The sequence below is a fragment of the Hylobates moloch genome, unplaced genomic scaffold, assembly GCF_009828535.3.
Source record: "Hylobates moloch isolate HMO894 unplaced genomic scaffold, HMol_V3 SCAFFOLD_15, whole genome shotgun sequence".
Classification (NCBI taxonomy): domain Eukaryota; kingdom Metazoa; phylum Chordata; class Mammalia; order Primates; family Hylobatidae; genus Hylobates; species Hylobates moloch.
In genome coordinates this window covers 17,188,033-17,209,108 of record NW_026652290.1, presented here as the reverse complement: position 1 = coordinate 17,209,108, position 21,076 = coordinate 17,188,033, and the positions used below count along the sequence as shown (strand labels likewise).

At 44.5% G+C, this 21,076-nt stretch overlaps 1 protein-coding gene and 1 non-coding gene across 9 annotated transcripts in view; both read left to right on the top strand.

Moving 5' to 3' along the window:
- SLC39A11 (solute carrier family 39 member 11) overlaps positions 1-21,076 on the top strand; it is a 463,694-nt gene that overhangs the window by 300,042 nt on the left and 142,576 nt on the right. The window lies entirely within an intron of this gene.
- Positions 216-352, top strand: LOC116484375 (small Cajal body-specific RNA 24). Its single transcript, XR_004252548.1, has one exon. It is a non-coding gene; the product is annotated as a small Cajal body-specific RNA 24 (non-coding RNA).

The following is a 21,076-nucleotide window of genomic DNA, read 5'->3' as shown; positions in this document are numbered from 1 at the left end:
CCACCCTACTCCATTATGATGTCATTCTAACTTAATTAATTATATCTGCAAACCACACAATTTCCAAATAGGTTTACATTTTGAGTTATTGCGAGTTGGGATGTTCACATATTAATCTGGGGGAGAGACAGTTCAATTTATGACACCCTCCATCCAGGGAAGACTAGGCAGAGGATATTTTACCTGCTTTAAAACAAAAAAACCTTATAATAGGGCAGACATTTATTTTTATCCAGTTTCTTCTCAAGGTGAAGATAACTCTTTGTAAATGTCCTAAAGTCATGTAGAATGTAGTAGCTTTCTGATCACACTTTACAAATAAAAAGGATGGATCATTCTACAACTGACATTAAAAAAACTTGTAATATGATTATAAGCCAAATATAATCTAATTAATTGCTCAGATGAGTATACTGGTGAGATGACAATCTGTAGTTGACATGAGCCTGGGAGGGACAGGTAATTTCTGGGATGACTCAGTCACTAAATCAAAGGATCTCAACAGACTAGAATTCCTATTAGCTCACACAAGGTGAAATGAGTAGACACAGGGACCTAAGTAGAGTCCAGAAATGAGGTCCCCCAAAGAAATGATAAAAGTATATTCAGAAGTGGGAAAAAGAACGTGGGTTTTGAATCAATAGGCTTAATCTTTCATTCAGTCATATATTGATTCAAGAGATAGTCACTGCTTACCTCCTACCTGCAAGGTGCGAGGTAGCCTGCGAGTCTAAGCCATCCTTGTGAAGTCATTTCTCTCGGAACAAGCTACTTCATCTGCAGGTGCTTGTCCACACCTGGAGGAGTGCACCCTCCAGATACCTCTCCAGATGTCCAAGGGAGCTACAAGGTAGAAGAGACTGCCACACCCTGGGGCTTTCAGACAAGAACCTCAGCAGGCTGGACTGAAAACTAAGCCATGGGAGCAGTGGCTTGACCTTTCAGGTCAGGATGATTGGACCTTTCAGGCTGGACAAAAGAAGACACAGGTGATATAAACTGCTTTATGTCTTGAAAGGACCCCTGATATGGTTTGGCTGTGTCCCCGCCCAAATCTTATCTTGAATTGTAGTTCCCATAATCCTCATGTGTCATAGGAGGGACTTGGTGGGAGACAGTGGAATCATGGGGGCGATTACCCTCATGCTGCAGTTCTCATAATAGTGTGTGAGTTCTCATGAGATACGATAGTTTTATAAGGGGCTTTTCCCTCTTTGCTCATCATGTCTCTCTCCTGCCACCATATGAAGAAGGACGTGTTTGCTTCACCTTCTGCCACGATTGTAAGTTTCCTGAGGCCTCCCCAGCTGTGTGAAACTGAGTCAGTTAAACCTCTTTTTTAAATAAATTAGCCAGTCTTGGATATGTCTTTATTAGCTGCGTGAGAATGGAATAATACAGACCACCGTGGGGACAAGAGTTAGGGTTTATCCTATGTTTACTCCTAGCCTGGAAATAGGACCCAGGAGTGGAAGGTAAAGGGAAATAGATGCTAACACAGTCTAAGGAATACATTTTTCACAATTAGAACTGTGTAAAGATGAAATACTCTGTTCGTCTTGGGAGTTAGTGATGTTGTCATAGCCATCATCCATTGAATGCTTCCCATGGGTGTACCTGCTGTGGTTTGGATGTGGGTTGTTTGGCTCTGCCAAATCTCACTGAAGTTTCATTGTTGGAGATGGGGCCTGGTGGGAGGTGCTCTCATGAATGCCTTGGTGCCATTCTCCTGGAGCATTTATTTATTCCAGCAAGATTGTTTTGAAAAGACCTTACACCTCCTCCTCCCTTCCTTCCTTCCTTCCTTCCTTCCTTCCTTCCTTCCTTCCTTCCTTCCTTCCTCTCTCTCTCTCTCATGCTTCCTTCCTTGCCATTGACCTCTGCACATGCCAGTTCCCCTTTGCCTTCCACCATGACTGGAAGCTTCCCAAGGCCCTCATCAGAAGCACATATTGACACCATGCTTCTTGTACAGGCTTCAGAACCATTGGCCAAATAAATCTCTTTTCTTTATAAGTTACTCAGCCTGGGGTATTCCTTTATATCAACACAAATGGACTCAGACACAACCTGTTCTTATTTAACACTTTCTAGGGAAAGAGGCCCTAGGATTTGCCATAGCAAACCATTACTGCATCTAATATCAAGCACCCTGAAGTAAGAAAATAATTATGGTCAAGCTGGCTATTTAATTTCCCAGATCACAGAGTCTGGAAGAAACTATTTGCATACGTATTAATGGATTAGAAGTAAATTTTACTTTTGGAAAAAGAACTCTGTTCTTTATCTCTCTCCCATTAAGCTTGGGCCTGTGCTGTGGTGTATGAAATCCAATCTCCAATACCAGGAAATGATTATTTATTTGAACGCTTCCCTAAAACCCATTAAGTGCTCTGGAGTGTTAGTTTGGGATGACAGATTTCGTAGCTGGGCTACGGACACCTGGGAGAGCTTGGGTTTGTTGTGTTTCATATGAGCCTTTCTCTGTGCATGGCCAGCTCTGAGTGAGGGGATTAGGAGCCTCCAGCCGTGGTTGACAGACACCTCCGCAAATCTGGATCACCCTCTCTGTTAGCCTGGAACGTGTTCTATGACCCTCTTGCTTTCCTTAATATGTTGGCTTTGTGCTTGGAGATAACTTGCAAATGTTCGTCAAGCAGTTGTACCACAGCTTTTCAAATGTTTTGCTTCTAATTAAGAAAGGGAATTGGATGTGCTCTTGCCTGGCTAATTTTTTTTTCCCTGGCAAGGGAATGAGGGTGGGAAGAAAGAGCAAAATAAACAGCAAAGAGATTAGAAAAACAACAACAACAGAACTCTCTGATTCACCAATGATCAAAGCTGTGTCTGGAAGTTCATGGCTGTTACAGCATCCTGTTCTCCCCAACACGTAGGGATTCCTAAGTTCAAGTCCCATCTGAAGAATATAGTCATGGAGCTGAAAGGACACTCTACAACTGGGCAACCACCTTCAGGAACTTTCCTCAGCCTACAGAAATAAGGACAGATGATTTAGAATGAAGCACATAGGACTTTGAAAACCAAGTTCAACTCTCCATAATGGATTCTGGCTTCTGAATTAGGATAAGGGATTGTCTGCATGTACAGAACATCTGAAACAATGTTATCTTTTCTCATTTAAAGGAAAGCTAGAGGCAGGCATTCCAGCACAGGTACAACAACAACAAAACACTTTTAGGGACATCAGTCATTTTGAGACACAGTTTTATTCTGTTGCTCAGGCTGGAGTGCAATGGCCCATTCTCAACTAACTGCAACCTCCACCTCCCAAGTTCAAGCGATTCTCCTGCCTCAGTCTCCCAAGTAGCTGGAACTACAGGTGGCCGCCACCACATCTGGCTAATTTTTGTATTTTTAGTAGAGGCAGGGTTTCGCCACATTGGCCAGACTGGTCTCAAACTCCTGACCTCAAGTGATCTGCCTGCCTTGGCCTCCCAAAGTGCTGGGATTATAGGTGTGAGCCACCACACCTGGCCCTAGGACATAAGTCTTTTTTTCTGAGACAGAGTTTCGCTTTTGTTGCCAAGGCTGGAGTGCAGTGGTGTGATCTCGGCTCACTGCAACCTCCACCTCCTGGGTTCAAGTGATTCTCCTGTCTCAGCCTCCCAAGTAGCTGGGATTACAGGCGCCTGCCACCATGAACTGCTAATTTTGTATTTTTAGTAGAGATGGGGTTTCTCCATATTGTTCAGGCCGGTCTCGAACTCCTGACCTCGTGATCCACCTGCCTCGGCCTCCTAAAGTGCTGAGATTACAGGTGTGAGCCACCACGCCCAGCCTCTCCTGCATTCTTTCTGGAGCTTTCCAAGTCTGTAGGGTGAAATCATAACAGCTTGATTTTCTCACATCAATGTCTTCCTAACCTGTTCTGTTGGCTCTCCCTTCCCTTCCCCTGGGTGATTCCATAGACAGCTACATTTTCCTGTAAGTTTTAGGTATTGATGAGCAGATTCATTGTCATACGCAATCCCGATGGATCAGTCTTAATAGAACTTCAACATCTTCTTGAGTAGAGCATTCTTTCCTTCTGCCAATAACTCCTGGGCTGCTTTAGCCTTGGCAGCCTGCAGTGGGCAAGATGTGGGTGGTTTGCCCCTTCCTTGTTTTTTTACCTGCTACCCTGCTTGCCTTGCCAATTCCTTAGGATTGAAGGAAGAAAGAAGTGAAGGATTGTGTTTGGGTGGTGAGTGACAAAAGGCCTTCCCTAAAGGTTACAGTTATAATTTAGTGTTGGTGTCCTTGAAGTAGCAGATTCTCAAGTGTGGACCATTGTTCTCATGGGGTCCTAATTGTGAGGGCTCTTCAGAGCCTCTTTATGGAAATATACACAGGGATGGGCAGGGTGCATTGTGGATGACCTCTTGGGGTCCCCTGAGCCCCAAGTGATCCTCTCTGCACAGAGTCTATTAGAATCAGTTTGTCCTTGCAGGCTGATCTCTCACGGGTTAACCTTTATAGCTTGTTTGTATCTAGTCACCTTCCAAAATGTCACCTTGGCCCTTTGCCTCTGGAAATGCAGGCTGCTTCCAGGGCAGCCCCCTCTCCTCTGATGGCCACTGGAGTTCTCTCAGGCACCTTCTCACCTCGGGACTATTCCACAATGTGTTCAGAGCCCAGTTCTCCAGAGGAGCATGCCAGACTCTGCAAGCATGTCTCTTGCAGTGGCCCTCATTTGGCCTGATTATGGAGGAACTCCTCCATCCTCAGGGTGAGCTCTGACAATTCTCCAAGGCCGTTCTTGGTATGGTCGTCCTTGTCTCTCCACCTTCCATGGGCACCATTTGGGAGGAATTACTCCTTATCCAGTTCTGCAAGAGGGTCAGGTACTTCTCAGTAGAGCAACACTGTCCTGTAGAACTTTCTGCAGTGATAGAAATACTCAATATCTGCATGGTCCAGTATGGTAGCCATGAATCTCCTGGGGCTTTTGAGCACTTGAAAGGTGGCTGCTATGACTGAGGAACTGGTGTGTAATCTTGTTTAATTAATTTAAGTGTAAAAAGCCACATGTCGCTACTGTATTAGACGTGCCGTGTTGTTCTAGAATGTAGAATGAGAGTGTAATGTCAGCAGTTTTTCTCAGCAACAGTTCCGAGACCAGGTAAGCCCCGTTATATATCTTGCTCAGCTCTCTCAAGAAAGCTGTTCTCATGGCCTCCTAAACCCATCAGTAAGTAGTGCTGTCAGTGTCACGTTTTAAATGTTGCTTCACAAAAGCACTCTTACGGAGGTAGACTTTAGCCTTCATTAGTGGAATATGCATGTCCTTCTCTGCAGCCCCCCTCTGCCCCATCCTGCCTTAACTAAAGGCGTTTTACTCTTTTGAGGGTAATATTTGAATTCTTAGCTCCTGGCATACTTTTTGACCACCTGCTAAAAAGCTCATTGCTTTTCCTGGCAGAAATGCCCCTGGCAGTGCTATGATGGGCTCTTGGCTGAGAGGCAGAGTGATCAACTTCTGCTTTTCTCTCCGGAGAACACTTGGTAGATTGGATGCTGCCAAGAGTTCCACAGCATTCTGATGACATCCGTGATTATAGAGGAGGATAAAACTAGTTCCAGGGTCTGATCCATGAATGTATTTGCCCTTAGTTCAGGCTCAGCTTGATAAAGAACCATGCTATTTTACCAAGTTAATCAAGTACAGTCTAAGGTAGCAGAAAGTTAATATTAGGCTTTAGAATGTGCAGTAGCTCTGCTTATTCTAATTAGAGAAAATGGATGTCTTAATTAGACAAAAATACCGAAATTTTTAGAGCACTTTAAACAAATTCGGTTTTATTACTTCAAAATACAAATTAAAGTCTGATGATGGGGACCAGAAAAGAGTTCTCCATCCATTAGGGTTTGTTGGTTGTGAGCAACAGGTGTCATCTCTGGCCAGTTAAAGCATATGAAGAAGTTTTTCAAAAGTATAAGGAATAACTCAGAATCTAAGGAAAAGCTAGTCTTTGGAAGACCAATAGCAAGGCATCCCAAAACCTGCAATAATAGATGGCAGCTATGGGCAGTCTCTTCAAAGAGCTGACGTCAGAATGACTCAGGAACAACCATTTTCTGCCCCTGTGTCATTCAGCTCAGCTTTCAATTCTGGAAGAGAAAATCAGATTGGGAGAATCCAGGTCAGGTTGTAGAGGCCAACACTAAGGGGCGGGGAGGAGCTTGTTCAAAGTCCCATTGGACTACGTAGGATGGAGGTAGGGAATTTCTCAAAGAAAAGCAGGATGCTATCACCAAACTTACCAAAAGCAGTAAGGATGCTGAGCGTATGAAAACTAAACCCCTCCAAGCACAATGCCTTCTTAAATGACATCAAGATATTTATACACAAGAGGGAGTTACAAGAACAAACTTGCTATTTATTTGTCGTTGTAGTTTTCATCCACATATCATAGAATGTTAAAGTTCACCGTAAAAAGACGTCTTTGGAAATTATTCAGTTTACTCTAATATGTGCACTTTTCAAATCAAGAAACTGGATGTCTTGTCCAAGGCTGGGTAATAGCAGAGGTGGGACCAGAAGCAGATGTTTTGACTGTGATATGAGGCCCCGTTGCTATTCCATTCTGCCTTGCTCATCAAGAATTACTTTTAAGTTGCTTAAAGGCACATTATCTTCTTGTGTGGCTAACCATTTCTTTTGCAATCTGAATGATGCAATTAAATTGCTTAGACATCTTTGTTATACATTGTTTCCAACCCTGGACTGTAGATTCTAAATCATTCAAATGTACTTGAATTTTTATTGTTGCTCTGATTTCAAATAGAAACCAAAATGTCTAGGATACAGCAGTGATGATTCTTAAACCTGACCCTGGGAGAAAATCTACTAAAGGATAAAGTTTGCCAGCCCATCAGGTTGACTGCCCAGATGCTTGTCTTCCCTCCAAAAGGATCTCTGGTTGCACTAACATGACCTTGGGGAGCAGCTTTCTCTCCAAGCATAATAGTATTTTATTTTTTCTTATTTTTCTGGCCAGAGAAAATATAATATCATTTATACTAAGGCCAAGTTTTTGTGGGGGAGACAAAAAGACAGTTTATTTAGTGATTCACTAAGTTCGTTGGTAGAAATAACTCTTTCCAAAGCCTTGTATTGTTACACGGCTTTGCTGATAGAATTTTTATTGTGGGTGCAATTTCATCACTTTATAAATATAAGGCTTTGCTTTAGATTCACTATTTTTATGGCAAAGTTACATTCTCATCTAATAGCATCTGTTATATTCATTGCACTAAGCTAGTTGAGTATAAAAGACATTGGTGATGTGGTCCACTTATCATCTGGTCAGTAGTAGGAGGATTAAGAGCAGAGAAATCATGTGTCTGGTTGAAAGGGAGGAAAGAGAATATTTTTGTTAAATAAAAAACAAAACCAACAAACTTTTCCCAAGTGGACAAAGAATTTTAGAATTTGGATGAACCTGAAAGATAATATAGTTCACCTCTTTGTTGTAAGAGGAAATTGAAGCTCACAGAAAGTGTGACTCCTCAAAGATCACGCCACTGATAGTAGAACAGGGAGAAGAAGAAGGACTAAGCTATGCATTTTAGGTATAGCATCTCAGTTACTGCATCTCTGACAGGCAAAGATGCCCAGCCTCTCCCTTCTGAGATCCAGGTGGATTTCTGATTAGGTAGAATTTTTACCCTGGAAAAATATTTTTCCACAAAGCTTTAAAATTATAAACAGTGATTGCCATGGCCTGAATGTTTGTGCCCCCAAAATACCCAGTTTCCAATGTGATGGTTAGGAGGTGGGGCTGTCAGTAGATAATTAGGTCGTAATGGTGGGGCCCTAGAGACTGGATTAGTGCCCTTAAAAGAGAGGCCCAATAGAGTTGCCTGACCCTTTCTACCATGTGAGGATACAGCAAGAAGTTGGCAGTCTGCCACTCAGAAAATGGACCCTCCCAGACAATGAATCTGCTGGTGCCATGATTTTGGACTTCCCAGCCTCAAGAACTGTGAGAAACAAACAATTGTTGTTTACAAGCTGCTCAGGTATTTTGTTATAGCAGTCTAAACAATTTTTTTTTGCTTTTATTCAAATCAAGTTTTAACATATATACAGTAAAACAAATCTTAAATATACAACTTAAAGAATTTTTACAGGCCAGGCATGGTGGCTCACGCCTGTAATCCCAGCATTTTGGGAGGCCAAGGCAGGCAGATCACCTGAGGTCAAGACCAGGCTGGTTTGAGACCAGCCCGGCCAACAAGGTGAAACTCTGCCTCTACTAAAAATACAAAAATTAGCCGGACGTAGTGGTGTGCACCTGTAATTCCAGCTACTCAAGAGGCTGAGGCAGGAGAATAGCTTGAAACTGGGAGGTGGAGATTGTAGTGAGCCAAGATCATGCCACTGCACTCCAGCCTGGGCAACAGAGTGATACTTTGTCTTTAAAAAAAAAAAGAATTTTTACATACGTATATACCCATATAACCACTATTGAGATCATGATACAAAACACTCTAGCACCTCAGAAGCCTTCCTGATAGCTCTTCCTAAGCAGTAATTTCCTCTAAGAGATAATTAGTATTCTAATTCTTTATACCTTAGATAGGTTCCTCCTGCTCTGGAATATCATTTAAATGGAATCATACTGCACATTCTGTTCTGTAGCCAGCTTCTTCTGCTTAATGTGACATCTCTGAGGTTCGTCTGTGTGCATTGCAATAGTTGATTACATGTTTTTTACTATGCAGTATTCTGTTGTATTTATATGCTACTATTTGTCCATTCTTCTGTGAATGGATGCTTGGGTGTTTCCAGTTTGGGCTATTAGGAGAAAAAACACACTGAGTGTTTTGTATTTGTGTTTTGATGGACACACACTCATTTTTCTTGTATATGTACCTAGGGATAGAATTGCTGGGTCATAGGATAGGCATGTGTTTAGCTTTAATAGGTAAACCAGTAAGTACTATTTGAGAATTTGGGAAAGATATTTTCTTAAGAGAGTATTCAAGTATTACTATTAGTAGGGTTTTCTTCATTATCTTTCTTTTTTTGTTGTTTTTGTTTTTGAGACAGAGTCTCATTCTTTCACCCAGGCTGGAGTGCAGTGGCACAATCTCAGCTCATTGCAACCTCTGCCTCCTGGGTTCAAGCGATTCTCTTGCCTCAGCCTCCCAAGTAGCTGGGATTACAGGTGCCCACCACCACGGCTGGCTAATTTTTGTATTTTTAGTACAGACGGGGTTTCTCCATGTTGGCCAGGCTGGTCTCGAACTCCTGACCTCAAGTGATCTGCCCACGTCAGCCTCCCAAAGTGCTGGGATTACAGGTGTGAGCCACCACGCCCAACCACTTCATTTTCAATTAAACAAACAAACAAACAAACAAAACCTGAGGCTTAGGATAGTTAAGCAGACCTTGTTTAAATGTGGCAGATTTTAACACATGCATTTCTGCTGCTTCCTAAAATACCGCTAAAATGAAAGTAAGAGTCTCTCTCTTTTGGATGTACCTTTTTAATATCATACTATCACTCCAAGATGTGATGAGTGATGAGGGGTCCTCAGATACTTGAACCATGGATGCAGAAATGGACAAAGAGTAGACAAAGATGGAGTCTAAGTGATTGCAAAAGGGAAGCCACTAACAAGCAAGCTGAAATGTCCTGCATAAATCCTAGGAAGTGTCTAGATCCTGAGGCTCCAAACTTGGAGTAGAGATGGGATCGCAAACGGGATGGTTGGTTGTGATCTGTATCAGGAGTCCTTAGAGCTCATCCCACACCCAATTGGCGCTCCTGTACCACAGCAGCAGAAAAGTTTGTTATCCAGATAAATGAACCAAGAGAGGTATCTGGAGAAAGTGAATCCCAGGAGAAGGTGGGCCTGAGAGGGAAGAAAGAAGGAAAGAAAGAAGATGATCTAAGCCGAAATTGGGAATAGTGAAACCAAGATTATATCTTCCAGGGAAGAGAGGAAAAGACTGCTGGACTCCGCTGTAGGATCTTAGAGAAATAATCTCCAAACTGTAACCACGCAACAGGTTCTTCTTGCCCACTGCACAGATAAACCCAATCCACTGAGATAATGTTGTTTCAGTAGAGAAAGAGTTTAATTAACACAAGACCAGCCAAGTGGAAAGAGAGGACAGTTTATTACTCAAATCAGCCTCCCTGAGAACTCAAAGCCTAGGATTTTTATGGATAATTTGGTGGGCAAGGGGCTTGGGAATGCACTCTGCTGATTGGTCAGGGATGAAATCATAGAGGTGTGGAAAAAGAGTCCTCATGTGCCGAGTCCGACTCTGGGTGGGAGCCACAGGACAGGATGACTTAGGAATCACAGGTCCAGGTGGGGTCAGTCAGTTGCCAGAATGCAAAAGTCTGCAAAACATCTCAAAAGACCGATCTTAGGTTCTACAATAGTGATGTATAGTGTTATCTATAGGAGCAATTGCAGAGATCACAAATCTTGTGACCTCTGGCCTCATGACTCCTGAGTAGTAAGGGATTATAGAAAAACAAGCTAGTGGACATTCGCTGGCTGTCATTTAGCTATACCTACATTTTAGCAGAATTCAGGACCCTCCCGTAATCCTAATCTTGTAGCCTGCACTTAAGTCTTACAAAGCCATTTTCAGTCCCTGAAACAGGAAGGGGATCAGTTTTAGGGAGGGACTATTATCATCCTTGCTTTAAAGTTAAACTATAAACTAAATTCCTTGCCTACACCTAAGAATGAGTGAGGGCAGCCCACCTGCAGGGCTAGAAGCCAAGATGGAGTCCACTGTGTCAAGCTTCTCTTGCTGTCATATTCTTTGCAAAGGCAGTTTCAAACATTGGTATTTGGAGGTCCATCTACCAAAAAGATGACTTGAGGCCCAGTCCCCTTAGATGGTGGTTCCCCACCCAAAAGGCCTCTTCTATGCATATGAGCCTCTGGTCCATTTCTTAATGCTTTGTAATTAAATATGACCAGTGATAGGAGAAACTCCTGTTTTCCCTCCACTCACACACAGAACTTATGGCCAGCAAAGATGTGGGTATTTTTTTTTCTTACAACAACCAATTCTCCAGTTTTCTGAGAGCACCAATTTGGTGCCTTACAATTTAACTCAATTCTGACAGTATCCACCTGGAGATCGTGTCAGATCCCACAGGCCAGGGGCTCAGAGCCCTTACTTCAGATGCTAAACACCAGTCTAGGTTGTCAGCTGGGCTTCTGACCATCTGGCTGTAGATCAGGGGTTCCCACGACCCCCTCGTCGGGTTCAGTTATTTCCTAGAATGGCTCACAGAACTCAGGAAAACCATCTACTTGCAAAATTACCACTTTATCATAAAAGGATACAACTCAGGAACAGCCAGATGGAAGAGATGCATTGGGCAGTTATAGGGAAAGAGGCATGGAGCTTCCATTTCCTCTCCAGGTCTACTGCCCTTCCAAGCACCTCTGTGTGCTCACCAACCTGGAAACTCATCAGATCTTGTTGAGTTTTTAGACCGCTTAATATCCAGCCTCCTTCCAGCCCCCTCCAGGAGGTGAGTGGGTGGGGTTGATAGTTCTAGCCTTCTAATCACTTGGTCTTTCTGGTGACTGTGACTAGCCCACCCTGAGACTATCTAGGGGCCTACCTTAAGTCACCTTATTAGCATAAACTCAGGTGTGAACAAAAGGGGCTCATTATGAATAAACAAAGACACTCCTATTCCTCAGTTAATTCCAGGCGTTTGGGAAGCTCTGTGCCTCCAGACACAAAGACAAAATATGTTTTGTATTATACCACAACTAGATAGCTCTAATTCCTTAGACTTTTGAGGCTATGCCTTCAGTATGAAAGATAAAGACTGAAAAACTAATTTGGAGATAACAGAAACAATGCAGAGATCACGAGGAAACATAAAACAAAAGCAACAATGAAAATGATGAATATCCTCCGAGGGAGAAGAAGAGGATGCTATCGATAATGAAAAGTCACAGTCAGATTAAGAAGGAGCTCTTGGAAATCAAAAACAAGATAGCTAGAATAAAACAGTAGAGGATGAAAAGATGAAGTTGAGGAAATCTCTTAAAAATAGAATAAAAGACTTGTAGATGCAAAATGTGAGAAAAGAAGGTAAGGAAATGAGAATATGAATCCAGTAGGATCTACTGCTGACTGGTCCGCATTCCAGAAAGAAAGAGAAAATGGAGCTTAAAAAGCACAGAAGTGAGGCTGAGCATGGTGGCTCACACCTGTAATCCCAGCACTTTGGGAGGCCAAGGCGGGCGGATCACCTGAGGTCAGGAGTTTGAGACCAGCCTGGCCAACATGGCACAACCGCGTCTCTATTAAAAATACAGAAATTAGCCCAGCATGGTGATGGGCACCTGTAATCCCAGCTACTCAGGAGGCTGAGGCAGGAGAATCACTTGAACTCGGGAGGCGGAAGTTGCAGTGAGCCAAGATCGCGCCACTGTACTCCAGTCTGGGCGACAGAGAGGGACTCGGTCTCAAAAAAAAGTGCAAAAGTGATACAATAAAAACTTTCCCAAACTGAAGTACCTGAATTTTCAAGACTGGGAAGGCCCCCTAAGTGCCAGCCCACTATATAAAAAAGGAACCGTTGCCAAGATACATCAGCATGAAATTGTAGAATGCCATCGTTAGAGCTTCCAGAAAGGAGGAAATAGTTTGGCAGAAGTGCTTCAAAGGTCTCCCCAGCAATAGAACAAGGCTTTTAAGTTCCCAAGTTTCAAGCTTTCAAAGTTCTGAGGAAAAATAATATTAAACCTGGAATTTTCTATACTCACATTCACTCAATGATGACTCATAGAATAAAGATGTTTTCAGACTTGTACTCTTCCTTAGGAAGCAGTGGAAGATTGGCTAGGAAAAGTAGGGGCTGAGGGGGCGGCCAGGATAAACCAAGAAAGAAGATAATGAGATCTGTAAACACCCTTCTGCCTTCACTAGTCCAAAAGGATCTCTAATTATAACCGGAACAGGTCTCACTTCGTTTCTCAGCTTTAAAGTCAGGTTGGTTGCAAATTAACTGTAAGCCGCCAGGTGCGGTGGCTCACACGTGTAATCCCAGTAATTTTAGGAGGCCAAGGCAGGTGGATAGCATGAGGCCAGGAGTTCGAGACCAGCCTGGCCAACCTGGCAAAATCCTGTCTCTACTACAACACACAAAAAATTAGCTGGACATGGTGGCAGGTGCCTGTAGTCCAAGGTACTTAGGAGACTGAGGCAGGAGAATTGCTTGAACCCGGGAGGTGGAGGTTGCAATGAGCCAGGATCGCCCTACTACACTCCAGCCTGGGTAACAGAGCAAGACTCCATCTCAAAAAAAAAAAAAAAAAAAAGAAAAGAAAAGAAAAAGAAAAAAAAATTAACTCTGAGCCACGTCTCCTGGCTGTCACTGTTTGCACTCAGGAGGACCTCACAGCTGGTCTGACATTCCTGACGAGAATTGATTAGGTAATATACACATCCAAGCCCATGGATGGAAGGAAGCAGAAACTTGAGACTGTGTCTCAGTGATCCAGGGTGGAAAGGAGCGCCACCAGGCCTCCCGCACTCCTAAATATAAATCTGCCTTGACAGCACATCTGGCCACAGAAGATCGGGCACTGTAGGTGGCCAGTTCCACATGCTAAGTGCAAAGTCTGCTGATTGAACAAGTGGTGTCTCCTGCCGCCCAAGTTCACCCATCAATCTCCCTCACGCTCAGCCTCCCGAGAGCCCTGGGATGCCTTCCAAGCAGGGGCAGTTGTCGAGAGTAGGCAAGCTTGAGCTACTGTTCCTCCTGCCTGGAGGTGGGAGGCTGGAAGCTTGTTCAACAATTCCATCAGGATTACACAGGATGGAGGTTGGGGGTTTCTCAAGGAAAAGCAAGATGCTGTCACCAAAAGAAGAAGGTAGAGATCCAGAGCCCCCACCCCCACCAACCCACATGCCTCTTTATATAGTGCCAAAATATTTACACACACAGGAGGGTGGTATAAGAACAGACCTGGTATTTATTTATCCTTACAATTTTTCATCCATGTGTCGTAGAATAGTCATGTTCAGTGATGAAGGGGACTTGGGAGATTATTATTATTATTATTATTATTTGTGAGACGGAGTCTTGCTCTGTCACCAGGCTGGAGTGCAGTGGCGTGATCTCGGCTCACTGCAACCTCCACCTCCCGGGTTCAAGTGATTCTCCTGCCTCAGCCTCCCCAGTAGGATTAAAGGTGCCTGCCACCATGCCTGGCTAATTTTTGTATTGTTAGTAGAGATGGGATTTCACCATGTTAGCCAGGATGGTCTCGATCTCCTGACCTCATGATCCGCCGCCTCAGCCTCCCAGAATGCTGGGATTACAGGTGTGAGCCACTGCGCATGGCTGGGAGATTATTTAGTTTACCCCAATGTGCCCACTTTACAGATCAAGAAACTGGGATGACCGGTCTGAGGTGCCACAGCTAGGTCATGGTAGAGACAGGACCAGAAACGGGTTTCTTGACTGCAGTCTGAGGCCCATCTCACTATAGCACTCTGCCTTACTCGTCAACAAATGTTTGTATGTTGCTTGAAAGCACATGGTCGTCTTGCATGGTTACCCTTTCCTTTTATAATCTTACGGGCACAATTAAATTGCTTAGGTATCTTTGTAATCGATCATATCTAACCCTCGACTTTAGATTCTAAATTATCCACATACTCTCTACTTGGGTGGGGAGTGGGAGTGAAGAGGGATGTGTGCTCCCTCAAGGGTTTCTGTCCTCCTCTGGCTGTGTGCTACCTGAGCTTTCTATGATATTGACCACTGGGCAGAGCTCCCTGTGGGAAGCCAGGGAGATAATAGTGGTTCTAGATTCCTAGGACTTTGCGTTCAAATGGGGACTTGGAATAAAAATGCATCAAGATAGTGTTTACATCCTGGCTAACACAGTGAAACCCCGTCTCTACTAAAAATACAAAAAAATTAGCCGGGTGTGGTGGCGGGCGCCTGTAGTCCCAGCTACTCGGGAGGCTGAGGCAGGAGAATGGCGTGAACCCAGGAGGCAGAGCTTGCAGTAAGCGGAGATCACACCACTGCACTCTGGCCTGAGCGACAGAGCTAGACTCCATCTCAAAAAAAAAAAAAAAAAAAAAAAAAGATAGTGTTTACAAAGAAATGTAGAAACAGGTTTAACAGCTCTGGCATACACGTGGGGTATTTATGTGTAAGAGTTTGTCTTGTGTGGAAAGTTGGTAAGAATGGGATATGACTGATGAGGGCTAGTAGGAAAGCATCTGACCCGAAAGCAAGAATAGCTGAATTCTGCCCTCACCTGGATGTACCTGCTTCCCTTCAAGGCCATCCAGGGAGAGTTAGGCCTAGGGGATGAAGGGAGACTAGTCCTTTATTCTGCTGAATACTGATCAAGAGGATCTGCCTTGTGCCACATGTGAGATGCAAGTCAGAGAAAGCAAATGTGATCTGCCCTCCAGGAGCTGAGAACCTGGCTGGAGCGGAGTCATCTCTCAGTGGGACTATTTTGAAGTGGTTGAAAGGAGAACCCTGGAAGGATCCTCTCTTTAGAGGCTTTAAATCCTTCACGCCATGAGAGAAGAGGCATGCTATAACCACATAGAGCTCAATGGTCCACACAGCCTTCCCCCACTTTCCCTAGAGTAACCTGTTTGGGCCTCAGGCAGCTCCTTTGTACCTCCTGCGTGTGGCATTTCATGCCTAAAGCAGGTGGTGCAGATTCTGGGAAAGGTTTGGGTTTGTGCATTGTTTTATGTAGAGACAGGGACACAGCCGGCAGAGTCTGCCTTTGGCGTCATTTACCAAGCCCCTGGCTGGCCACAGGCTGGATGAAGCATGCGGCCCTATGGCAGCACCACGGGCCCAGCAGTCGGTAAGCATTTCCTGGCAGCGCCAGAGGGATGGGGCTGCACTAGAGATTCACAACCAGGGCAGGAGGCCCGGGGACCCAGGTGCCTCAGAGGTGCATATCTGTGGGGTTTAAAGCAGCGCACTGAGGATTGTGATTTAATCTTCTGTTTGGGAAACCAAATCCCGTCTTTGTATTCTGCAAACAAGAAAGCAGGACGTTCCGTTTTTGTTTGATAGAAAGGACGGTGGGTTTAACAGGGCCAAGAATCACAAGGCTGCATGCTTGCCCTTGAAGATCCGATAGGACAGGCTAGCTGGCTTGTCCCCAGTAGGCAGAGGGACTCCATGGATGTTTCCAGCCTGAGGGTGGCTCCCAGTCGTGTGTGATGGGGACTTTCGATAGTTTTGACACATTCTCTGGGCTCTGAAAATAAAACCAGCTGACAGATAGGGGTAGCCTCTTTTTGTCTCCTGGCTTCCTCGAGGGCACCTACAAAGACCTACTGGTTTACAGTGAGTGGCTCTCACTGTCCAGCAACTACAAATGGCTTTTCCAGCCCCTATTCCCCACCACGCCCCATACACATGCCTCCCTTAGTATTGTGTTCCCTCCCTTCCCTTCCCCACTCAAATTAAGCCATGTGATTTTCTTTTCTTTTCTTTTTTTTTTTTTTTTGAGATGGAGTTTCACTCTTGTGGTCCAGACTGGAATGTGATGCTGTGATCTCGGCTCATTGCAACCTCTGCCTCCTAGATTCAAGGAATTCTCCTGCCTCAGCCTCCCAAGTAGCTGGGATTACAGGTGCCCACCCAGCTGATTTTTGTGTTTTTAGTAGAGACAGGGTTTCACCACATTGGTCAGGCTGGTCTCAAACTCCTGACCTCAGGTGATCCACCTGCCTCAGCCTCCCAAAGCGTTAGGATTACAGGCGTGCACCACCGCGTCTGGCCACCCATATGATTTTCAAGACAAGGTTCATCCCTGGAACCTGCAGGCCTTCTCTTTGGCCACAAGAAGTGGAATCAATCTGCCCTCACCTCCTTCCTGGGCTGTGGGATATTTCATTGCCAAGAAACACGTCCGGGTGCACATCCCACCCAGGCTTTGCCGTACCCCGGAGATATCACACAGGGAAGCCAGATTCAGAGACGGTGGGATTCAGTCCCTTAATCCCCTTAATCAGAGCTGCACTGCATCGAACCTTCTGTAGGCCAGGGGATGTCTTACCTCGTGCCGTCTTCACGGTGATTCTACGGAACTGTTATTCTCGTTTGACAGATGACTTGGTATATTTTTGAGTTGTTTCAGTCTAAATGTACTGCAACCCTATTATAGCGTGTTTTATCTATGTCATAAAGTTTTAAAGTGTTTTTATTGTTTTAAACAACTTTATTGAGGCATAATTGACATACCATAAAATCTACCAGTTTTTATGTACGATTTTATGATTTTTAGTAAATTTATAGAGTTGTGCAGATATTTCCATAATCCAATTATAGAATTTTTATCACCCCAAAAGATCCCTTGTTCCTCATAGATATACATAGTAAATTTTTCTTTTTTAAAATGCCATCCTGAAGACAATATACATAGTAAATTTTTAAACAGCTTTGTTGATTTAATTCACATACCATACAATTCAACCATTTACAATGTGCAATTCTATGGCTTTGAGTATATTCAAAATTGTGCAGCCATCACCACAATCAATTTAAGAATATTTCATTGTCCGGCTGGGCGTGGTGGCTCACGCCTGTAATCCCAGCGATTTGGGAGGCCGAGGTGGGAGGATCACTTGAGGTCAGGAGTTCAAGACCAAATTGGCCAACCTGGTGAAACCCTGTCTCTACTAAAACAAAAAATACAAAAGTTAGCCAGGCGTCGTGGTGCATGCCTGTAGTCCCAGTTACTCAGGAGGCTGAGGCAGGAGAGTCGCTTGAACCTAGGAGGCAGAGGTTGCAGTGAGCCAAGATTGTGCCCCTGCACTCCAGCATGGGTGACAGAATGAGACTCCATCTCAAAAAAAGAAAAGGAAAAAGAATATTTCATTGCCTCCAAAACAAATCCTGCACCCCTTAGCCAGCATCCCCCAACCCCATTCCCTCTCAAGCCCTAGGCGGCCACTAATCTACTTTCTGTTTCTCTAGATCTGCCTCTTCTGGACATTTCATATCAATAAAATCATGTCCTCTGTGGGCTTTTGTGTCTGGCTTCTTTCAGTTAGCCTAGTGTTATCAAGGTATACCTGTGTTGTAGCATGTAGCATTTTAAGCATATTTGAATTACATGAGAGAAATATACTGATAATTACGGTACCTCACTTTTCTACCTTTTTCATTATGTCAAATTCTAAGTGGTCCATTTCATTAATAGGACTGACTTGGAGCATCTTCCCTTTCCCTGAACTCTGTTTTCTCCCTCTCAATTCTCTATTTGCACACACCCTGCTGCCTTTTGAGCCATCACCCTCTGCCTCTCTCCTTAGTTTACCCACAACCTCTAGTCCCCTGCCATTTAAAGAAAATGATTTTACTGAAGGTGTCCAGTGACCCCCCACCGGCCAAGTCTCTTGGCTGCTTTAAAATTCTTCTAAGTCAGCCAGGCACGATGGCTCACAACTGTAATCCTAGCACTTTGGGAGGCTGAGGCAGGCGGATCACCTAAGGTTAGGAGTTCAAGACCAGCCTGGCCAACACGGCAAAACCCCTTCTCTACTAAAAATACAAAAATTAGCTGGACATGGTGGTGGGCACCTGTAATCTCAGCTACTCAGGAAGCTGAAGCAGGAGAATTGCTTGAACCTGGGAGGTGGAGGTTGCAGTGAGCCAAGATTGCACCGCTGTACTCCAGCCTGGGTGACATGGCAAGACTCCATCTCAAAAAAAAAAAAATTCTTCTAAGTTTCCTGGTCCTTGTGAAGCATTTTATGTAGTTTGGACCTTCTTTGCATTTCTGGAACTCCCTCCACCTATGGCTTCCACTTTGAAGTATCCTTGGTATTCTTCCTGCCTCAGGCATGGAGGTCCTCTCACTCCTGCCTCCTTGCATGTGTCTGCACTCTCTCTCACATAGACATGTATTGGGGGAACCTGCCCCCAATACTTCAACGTAGGTTCGTTCTATTTTCCATAAGTGTCGGCCAGCTGAGAAACAAAGAGAGACAGTACAAAGAGAGGAATTTTACAGCTGGGCTGCTGGGGGTGACATCACATATCAGTAGGACCGTGATACCCGCCTGAGTCTTAGACCAGCAAGTTTTTATTAAGGGTTTCAAAAGCGGAGGGTGTGTAAGAACAGGGAGTAGGTACAAAGATCACATGCTTCAAAGGGCAAACAGCAGAACCACTGATAAGGGTCCAACAAAGATCACAGGGCAAAGGGCAAAAACAGAACCACTGATAAGGGTCTATGTTCAGCGGTGCACATATTGTCTTGATAAACATCTTAAACAACAGAAAACAGTGTTCGAGAGCAGAGAACCAGTCTGACCACAAATTTACCAGGGCAGTTGTTCCCCACCCTAGTAAGCCTGAGGGTACTGCAGGAGACCAGGCCGTATCTCAGTCCTTATCTCAACCACTTAAGACAGACACTCCCAGAGCGGCCATTTATAGATCTCCCCCCAGGAATGCATTCCTTTCCCAGGGTGTTAATATTAATATTTCTTGCTAGGAAAAGAATTTAGCGATATCTTCCCTACTTGCACGTCTGTTTATAGGCTCTCTGCAAGAAGAAAAATATGACTTTTTTTGCCCAACCCCACATGCAGTCAGACCTTATGGTTGTCTTCTCTTGTTTCCTAAAAATCGCTGTTATTCTGTTCTTTTTCAAGGTTCCCTGATTTCATATTGTTCAAACAGACATGTTTTACAATCAGTTTGTACAGTTAACACAGTTATCACAGTGGTCCCGAGGTGAAATACATCCTCAGCTTACAAAGATAACAGGATTAAAAGATTAAAGTAAAGGCAGGCATAAGAAATTATAAAAGTATTATTTGGGAACTGATAAATGCCCATGAAATCTTCACAATTTATGTTCCTCTGCCACAGCTCCAGCTGGTCCCTCCGTTCCCGGTCTCTGACTTCCTGCAACAGACATGCATGCACCCATACATGTGCACACTCACAGACACACTCACATCCAAGTGCACAAGTCAAAGCCTCGCCAGCTCCTCTCCCCTCCTCCACCAACCCATGGTCCTCCTCTTCTCCCTAGCTTTGGCCTTCTTGTGCCCTCTCAGATTTTCAACTCTTTTCTCAATTCTCTACACCTGGGCCTGTCTTCCTTCCCAAAGATGCCACTCATGATTTTCCTCCCCCAGCTAGATGCTGACAGTTTGTTCTGGACTAAATGCTTGTGTCCCTTTCCCGTTCATATTGTGAAGCCTTAGCCCCCAGTGTGATGGTATTTGGAGAAGGGGCCTTTGGGAGGCGATTAGGTTTAGATGAGGTGAGGAGGGTGGGGCTCCCTTGGTGAGATTAGTGTTCTTATAAGAAGTGGGAGAGGCTGGGTGCGGTGGCTCATGCCTGTAATCCCAGCACTTTGGGAAGCCAAGGTGGGTGGATCACCTGAGGTCAGAATTTCAAGACCAGCCTGACCAACATGGTGAAACTCCTGTGTGGAGGCGGGTGCCTGTAATCCCAGCTACTCGGGAGGCTGAGGTGGGAGAATTGCTTGAACCTGGAAGGCAGAGGTTGCAGTGAGCTGAGATCGTGCCATTGCACTTCAGCCTGGGCAACAGAGTGAGACTCCATCTCAAAAAAAAAAAAAGAAGTGGAAGAGACCAGAGCTCAATCTCTCTCTCTGTTCACCATGTGAGGACACAGTGGAAGGTGGCTCTTTGCAAGCCTGAAGATTACTTACCAAGAACATGACCATGCTGGCATGCTGAGCTCAGACTTCCAGCCTCCAGAACCGCTCTACACATTTCTGTCATTTCAGCCCCTCCGTCTATGGTACTTTGTTATAACAGCTTGAGCAGACTAAGACACATTTCAATATACTGGGGCATTTCACACTCAACACACATAACCTGAAGTTACCTCCTCTCCTCCCCACCAGTAACCCTACTTCTCTTAGTGATACACCCATCTCTGCATGCCCAAACGGGAAGGCTCAGCATCATTCCAGCCCTCTGCTTCCAACATCTGCACTCACTAAGTCTGTGGTCACACCTGTCCTTCCTCCTTTTCTCATCACTCCCATGAGTGCATGAGAGAGAAACCAAGAGCAA